Below are 6,371 nucleotides of genomic sequence, written 5' to 3'. Positions count from 1 at the left end.
CACTAATTCCTTTTAGGGGATGCTAGGAAACCAACTCATTATTTTGAAAATTGGAAAATAAAGGAAAAGAAATGAACATTTACCCTGCTTTTCATGTAAGAATGATACCTTAAGGTAATAAAAGAGTGTATGTTCATGACAAGCCAGAGCTACACAATGAAATCACTATCTGTACAAAAAATACAAAAATTAGCGAGATGAGGTGGCACATACCTGCAGTTCCAGCTACTTGGGAGGCTGGGGTGGGAGGATTGCTTGAGCCCAGGAATTCGAGGCTGCAGTAAGCCATGATTGCACCACTGCAATCCAGCCTGGGTGACCAGGTAAGAATCTCTCTCTCTCTCTAAAAACAAACAAACAAACAAACAAACAAAAATTACATGAATAGAAGTTTCTCCTCACAGAAGTACTCTACACAATTAATGAAGATGCAACAGTACAATTAGAATATCACCATTTTGCACCCTATGAAGTAATGAGTTTTGGCACTGATGGTCAGTGTCCATTAACATCACAAAAGATACACAAGCAGGTGTAATGTACCTTCTAATGCAAGAACAGACACTACCCGTGAAGTAGTTTTGCAAACAAAAACAAAAATTGGACTTGAACCCGATCAAGCCACTGGACTTAACTATCAATTCTACAGAGATTCAGTCAGGAAAGTCCAGACTGGGGAAAACTCTATGGACAAAAAGAAAATAACACAATAAATACAAATAAATGGAATCGTATTTCTATTTAGGCCTACATCTCTGTATCTAGCTATAGATAAATACAGAGCTAGAGAAACAGATAGCAAGCATCTATAGATCAAAAGTGTCTTGAGAGATATATTAACCAAAAACAATATCTGACTTTTATTTGGATCTTGATTCAAACAGGTTGTTAAAAAATAAAAATGCATGTAGAAATTGTTTTTCTTGAGACAGGATGTTTCTCTGCTGCCCAGACTGGAGTGCAGTGGCACAATCATAGCTCACTGCAGGCACGGCCTCTCGGGCTCAAGCAATCCTCCCACCTCAGCCTCCCAAAGTGCTGGGGTTACAGGTGTGAGCCATGGTGCCCAGCTGCATTTAAGAAAATTTAAGAATTGGTTAGATACTTGATGTTGTTAGGGAATGATTATGATAATGATACTGCAGTTATGTTTTAAGAGTTCTATCTAGTTTTTGGGTTAATTGAAGAAAAATAAATAAATAAATAAATAATAAAAGAGTTCTAGAGTAGCAGTCCGCAACCATTTTGGCACCAGGAGCTGGTTTTGTAGAAAACAATTTTTCTTTTTTTTTTTTTTTTTTTTTTTTTTTTTTTTTTTTTTTGAGACAGAGTCTCGCGCTGTCACCCAGGCTGGAGTGCTGTGGCCGGATCTCAGCTCACTGCAAGCTCCGCCTCCGGGTTCACGCCATTCTCCTGCCTCAGCCTCCCGAGTAGCTGGGACTACAGGCGCCGCCACCTCGCCCGGCTAGTTTTTTGTAGTTTTTAGTAGAGACGGGGTTTCACCGTGTTAGTCAGGATGGTCTCGATCTCCTGACCTCGTGATCCGCCCGTCTCGGCCTCCCAAAGTGCTAGGATTACAGGCTTGAGCCACCGCGCCCGGCCTGAAAACAATTTTTCAATGGACAGGGCGGAGTGGTGGGGGTGGTGGATATGGTTTCAGGATGATTCAAGCACATTACATTTCTTGTGCACTTTATTATGTTGTAATATATAATGAAATAATTATACAACTCACCATGTTATAGAATCAATGGGAGCCCTGAGCTTGTTTTCCAGCAACTAGATGGTCCCATCTATGGGTGATGGGAGACAGTGACAGATCATTAGGCATTAGATTCTCATAAGGAGCATGCAGGCTATAACCCTTGCATGCACAGTTCACAATATGGTTCATGTTCCTATGAGAATCTAATGCAGGCTGGGTGCAGTGGTTCACGCCTGTAATCTCAACACTTTGGGAAGTCGAGGTGGGCGGATAACCCGAGGTCAGGAGTTTGAGACCAGCCTGGCCAACATGGTGAAACCCTGTCTCCACTAAACATACAAAAAATTAGCTGGGCATGGTGGTGCACACCTGTAATCCCAGCTACTCAGGGGGCTGAGGCAGGAGAATTGCTTGAACCTGGGAGGTGGGGATTGCAGTGAGCCGAGACCACACCACTGCACTCCAGAGCCTGGGCGACAGAGCAAGATCTGTCTCAAAAAAAAAAAAAAATCTAATGCAGCTACTGACCTGACAAGAGGCGGAGTCAGGTGGTAAGGCGAGCGACGGCGAGCAGCTGAAAATACAGATGAAGCTTCATTTGCTTACCCTCTGCTCACTTCCTGCTATGTGGCCCATTTTCTAACAGGCCACAGACAGGAACCAGTTCATGGCCCAGGGACTGGGGACCCCTGTTCTAGAGGATTTTTAAGGCAACGAAACTTCTGAGTATGATACCGTAAGGTGAATACATGTTGTTACACATTTGTCCAACCTCCATAGAATGTACAACACCAAGAGTGATCTTAAAGCCTTTATTTTTAAAATGAGTTCTTATCTTTTAGAGATATATACTAAGATATTAAGTATAAAAACAATATAACATGTGGGATTTGTTTCAAAATAATTGAAGGAGGAGAGGCTGGAAGTATCAATGAAGCAAGATGGCCATGAGTTGGTAAGGTGGATGATGAATAAATGGGGATTTATTTAGCTATTTCTTTATCTTTGCTTATGCTTGAAATATTTTATATTAAAATTATACAGAGTTTTAATATTATACAGAGAATGAAGCCAGGTCTGGTGACTGATGCCTGTAATCCTAACACTTTGGGAGGCCGAGGCAGGTGAATTACTTGAGGTAAGGAGTTTGAGACCAGACTGCCCAACATAGTGAAACCCCATCTCAACTGAAAAGATGAAAACTTAGCCAGGCGTGGTGGCACGTGCCTGTAATCCCAGCTACTCAGGAGGCTGAGGCAGGAAAACCGCTTGAACCTAGGAGGCAAAGGTTGCAGTGAGCCAAGATCATGCCACCGCACTCCAGCCTGGGCCACAGAGTGAGACTCTGTCTCAAAAAAAACAAAATAAATACAGATAAATTTAAATATATATATATATAGAAAATGACTCCATTTATATCAAATTAGTCTGTTTATCAGCTAGCCATGGCAGCTCACACCTGTAATCCCAGCCCTTTAAGAGGCTGACGCAGGAGGATCACTTGAACCCAGGAGTCAGAGACAAACCTGGGCAAGATAGTGAGACCCCATCTTTACTAAAAATAAAAATGGTAAAAAAAAAAAAATTAGCCAGGCACGGTGGCAAAAAAAAAATTAGTTTATCTATCTATATACCCATACACATACACACACAGACACACACGCACAAATGTTTTATAATTGTATACATGTACATATACACGCATTGCTGACTGTCTTCCCATTCCTGAGCCTTATCACTCATTCCTGACACCCCATTTCATCTCAAGATGCCATGCATCTGCAGGAACACTCAGGCATAAATCTAAAGAGGTAGGCAAGAACCAGATTATAAAACAGTGCTTCTGTTTGCCTTGCTAAAGAGTTTGAACTTTATCCAGATGTCCATGAAGGTCCCGTGAAGGACCAGCAGCCTTAGTGGCTATGAGAACAGAGGAAATACGGTGGTAAATTGGGGGCAGCTGAGGAAGAGAAGACTCTGTAATACGAGAACAAGTTATAGCAAAAAGTGTTCTTGGGTAATCCCACAAGAGGGTCTCAAAATTCATTTAGAACTGGCCTTAACAGAAACCCCAGAACAGAGATCAGCTCATTCTTTCTTGTTTTCTCTGTGGCAAACTCCAGCTGGTGGTCTCAGAGGGAAGAGGCTTGTAAAAATTAAAAACGAAGAGTGTTGAATCCAGCAGTTCCACTCTAGATATATGCCCAAAAGAACTGAAAGCAGGACTTGAAGAGGTATTGATACATTTATATTCATAGCAGCATTGTTTGCAATAGCCAAAAAGTGGAAGGAAGCCAAGTGTTCCCCAGCGGGTAAGTGGATAAACAAGATGTGGTATATCCATACAATGAAATAGCATTGAAAGCCAAGGGTGGGCGCCAGTCCTTGAAGGCAAACAACTGTAAACCAGACAAAAAGTAACCTTGAGGCGTTTGGAGAGCCAGGTAGCAGGCAAGCTGGGCTTTTCAGCGTCATCTTTAGAATTTGCAGCTCAAGGAAGTGAGATGTCAAAGCTGCCCCCCAAACCAGTCAAACCAGGGTAAGATAAAGTCTTCAGAGCCCGCTATATGTTTGAACCCAGAACTCCAGATGAACTATGCTTTGAGGCAGGTGATATCATCTACATCACTGATATGAATGATGTCAATTGGTGGAAAGGCACCTCCAAAGGCAGGACTGGACTAACTCCAAGCAACTATGTGGCTGAGCAGGCAGAATCCATTGACAATCTATGTCTAAAGGAGCAAAAAGAGGCAACTTGACTTGGTGGCGAGAGTGTTTGGACAACCGAGTGGGTGTTAATGGCTTAGACAGGGCTGGAAGCACTGCCTTAGACTAGGTTTGTCATGGGAATTTCAGAGATATAGTGGAAATGCTATTTACTCAACCGAGGATTTAACTGAGCCAACAGAACAAGTTGGGAGACACAGCTTTGCATGCTGCTGCCTGGAAGGGTTATGCAGATATTGTCCAGTTGCTTCAGGCAAAAGGTGTCAGAACAGACTGAAGAAACAATGAGAAGAAGCTGGCTTTGGGCATGGCTAACAATACCCATGCAACTCTCCTGAAAAAGAAACAGGAGACAGATGCAGTTCGAACATTAAGCAATGCTCTTGCTATTCCAAAACTTTGTCTACCAGAAGAGGGGTGGTAATTACTTTTTTAAAGTATATAAGAACATGGCGGTGTTGCACTGTGTTTGAGTAGAGCAGGTAAAGGAAGGGTTCTCACCTTTGGTTTGCCAATAAGTGACTGGATTCGAACATTAAGCAATTCTCTTGCTATTCCAAAACTTTGTCTACCAGAAGAGGGGTGGTAATTATTTTTTTAAGTATATATGAACATGGCAGTGTTGTACTGTGTTTGAGTAGAACAGGTAAACGACGGGTTCTTACCTTTGGTTTGCCAATAAATGACTGGATTCTTTACTGTATAAAATACATTTATGTTCACAGGAGTAGAACAAAAAGAGATGATTTCTATTTATCAAGCTAAAGGAATTTTATAATTTTTTTCTTTAAAAAAATCAGTGCCGGGCGCAGTGGCTCATGCCTGTAATCTCAGCACTTTGGGAGGCTGAGGCAGGCGGATCATGAGGTCAGGAGTTCAAGACCAGCCTGACCAACATGGTGAAACCCCGTCTCTAGTAAAAAATACAAAAATTAACCGAATGTGGTGGTGTACACTTGTAATTCCTATTGGGGAGGCAGAGGTAGGAGAATTGCTTGAACCTGGGAGGTGGAGGTTGCAGTGAGCCAAGATTGCATCATTTCTCTCCAGCCTGGGAGACAGAGCAAGACTCTGTCTTGGGGGAAAAAAAATCAGGATGGTATTTTGGTTAAACTTCTTTACCTCAAGGATTGACATATTTTGAATGGATTTTTCAAGGGAGGGGAGGCTTACTATACTAATAAACCAAAATACGTAACAGAAAATCATCAGCTATTCTGACAAGAGTAAACATTTTAAGAGGCTTTAAAACAAAAAGTAATATGATTCAGTGTTTAAAAGGAAGGAATTTCTCTCTTTTTTTTGATACAGAGTCTTGCTCTGTCACCCAGGCTGGAGTGCAGTGGTGCAATCTCCACTCATTGCAACCTCCACCTCCCAGGTTCAAGCAATTCTCTTGCATCAGCCTCCCAAGTAGCTGGGACTACAGGCACCCATCGCCATGACCTAGCTAATTTTTTTATTTTTAGTAGAGACGGCATTTCACCGCGTTGGCCAGGCTGGTCTCAAGCTCCCAACCTTAAGTGATCCGCCTGCCTTGACCTCCCAAAGTGCTGGGATTACAGGCGTGAGCCACTGCACCTGGCCAGGAAGGAATTTCTGACACATGCTATAACACAGATGAACCTTGGGAATATTATGCTGAGTGAAATTGTTATGCCCAGACCGTTTGTTCCCCGAAGAAGACCACCAGAGTCCAGAGTCAAAGCCAAGCGGCAAGGATCTTTAATGCAAGTTCGAACTTGGTCCCTCCGTTCTACACATACAAGAGGGCCCCAAACAATGCGTGGACTTTAACTAGGCTCAGGGCGCCGCCCGGGCTGTTTGCCTGTGGACTTCATTTCTGCCTCTTAGTCTCTTCATTTGATCTCTTTCATTCCCCCCTTTCTCAGGTACCTCTGGAGCCAATCTTGGGTCTTGGATTTTTCTACCAGGT

At 42.7% G+C, this 6,371-nt stretch overlaps 1 pseudogene; it reads left to right on the top strand.

The window, feature by feature from the left end:
• The first annotated feature begins 4,162 nt into the window (after positions 1 to 4,162).
• On the top strand, positions 4,163 to 4,859 carry LOC117090781 (annotated as a pseudogene).
• Positions 4,860 to 6,371: the final 1,512 nt, after the last annotated feature.

Source organism: Trachypithecus francoisi, unplaced genomic scaffold (assembly GCF_009764315.1).
Source record: "Trachypithecus francoisi isolate TF-2019V2 unplaced genomic scaffold, Tfra_2.0 Lachesis_group11, whole genome shotgun sequence".
NCBI lineage: Eukaryota > Metazoa > Chordata > Mammalia > Primates > Cercopithecidae > Trachypithecus > Trachypithecus francoisi.
The sequence above is the reverse complement of the archived record's forward strand: the minus strand, read 5'-3'. Positions and strand labels throughout refer to the sequence as shown.